Genomic DNA, 1,667 nt, shown 5'->3' on the forward strand with positions numbered 1-1,667 from the left:
CCTCTTCCACTAACTCCTGCAGTGTGTGTACTGGGTTGTCTGGATGGTACTCAGGTGGATGATTGTGTTCTATTGGGAATCCAGCGTAAACTGTATCAGGCATGTTAAATGATTGTGTCGCACTGGACCCACGTGGCTCCCCCCACACTGAGTTTAAGAACAGGATGAATGCTGTGATTAGGTTTTTATCTTAAAAGGAACGCCATGGCTAAATTTGAACATATAAGGGGATCCTGGTTGGATAACCCTGGATTGCCCACCTCTATTCTCCTTCAACTATGTAGAGGCCCCCTACAGGCTTTCTTGTTAGCTGGCTGTACTTATTGTCACGATTCGGCTGGCAGGAGGTGGATCCTCTGTGCCAGAGAGGGATTGGCGTGGACCGTGCTAGTGGACCGGTTCTAAGTTACTACTGGTATTCACCAGAGCCCGCCGCAAAGCGGGATGGTCTTGCAGCGGCGGTAGTAACCAGGTCGTATCCACTAGCAACGGCTCAACCTCTCTGACTGCTGAAGATAGGCGCGGTACAAGGGAGTAGACAAGAGCAAGGTCGGACGTAGCAGAAGGTCGGGACAGGCAGCAAGGATCGTAGTTGTCACGATGCCGGCTGGCAGGAGGTGGATCCTCTGTGCCAGAGAGGGATTGGCGTGGACCGTGCTAGTGGACCGGTTCTAAGTCACTACAGGTTTTCACCAGAGCCCGCCGCAAAGCGGGATGGTCTTGCTGCGGCGGTAGTGACCAGGTCGTATCCACTAGCAACGGCTCAACCTCTCTGGCTGCTGAAGATAGGCGCGGTACAAGGGAGTAGACAGAAGCAAGGTCGGACGTAGCAGAAGGTCGGGGCAGGCAGCAAGGTTCGTAGTCAGGGTGGATAGCAGAAGTTCTGGTACACAGGCTTTGGACACACAAAACGCTTTCACTGGCACAAGGCAACAAGATCCGGCAAGGGAGTGCATGGGAGGAGGTCAGATATAGTCAGGGACCAGGTGTAAGCTAATTAAGCTAATTGGGCCAGGCACCAATCATTGGTGCACTGGCCCTTTAAGTCTCAGGGAGCTGGCGCGCGCGCACCCTAGAGAGCGGAGCCGCGCGCGCCAGCACATGACAGCAGGGGACGGGAACGGGTAAGTGACCTGGGATGCGATTCGCGAGCGGGCGCGTCCCGCTGTGCGAATCGCATCCCCGACGGCCATGACAGTGCAGCGCTCCCGGTCAGCGGGACCGACCGGGGCGCTGCGGAGAGAGAGACGCCGTACGCGCTCCGGGGAGGAGCGGGGACCCGGAGCGCTAGGCGTAACAGTACCCCCCCCCTTAGGTCTCCCCTTCTCTTTGTCCGGTAACTGCCCCCCCCGGGATGAGGACACCGGGAAAGGATGGAGGGATTCCTCAACGGCAGGCAGTACAGCAGGAGTGGGAATGGAGAGGGAGGGCAGAGGGCGAGGCCTGGCACGGGGCAGTGTGACACCAGGACGAGGGCCACGAGGAGGCACCGAGGCTTGACTGACTGGACTGGGAGGGGGGGAGAGGCACTTCTTAAGGCGGGCAGAGTCCATAACGACCTTAGGGAGACCGGATACAGGAGGAACCACAGGGACACGGCAGGGAGTACTGGGAACCGGTTTAAGGCAGTCCTTGAAGCAAGAGGTACCCCAGCTCTTGATCTCCCC

Source organism: Hyla sarda, chromosome 11 (genome assembly GCF_029499605.1).
Source record: "Hyla sarda isolate aHylSar1 chromosome 11, aHylSar1.hap1, whole genome shotgun sequence".
Taxonomy (NCBI): Eukaryota; Metazoa; Chordata; class Amphibia; order Anura; family Hylidae; genus Hyla; species Hyla sarda.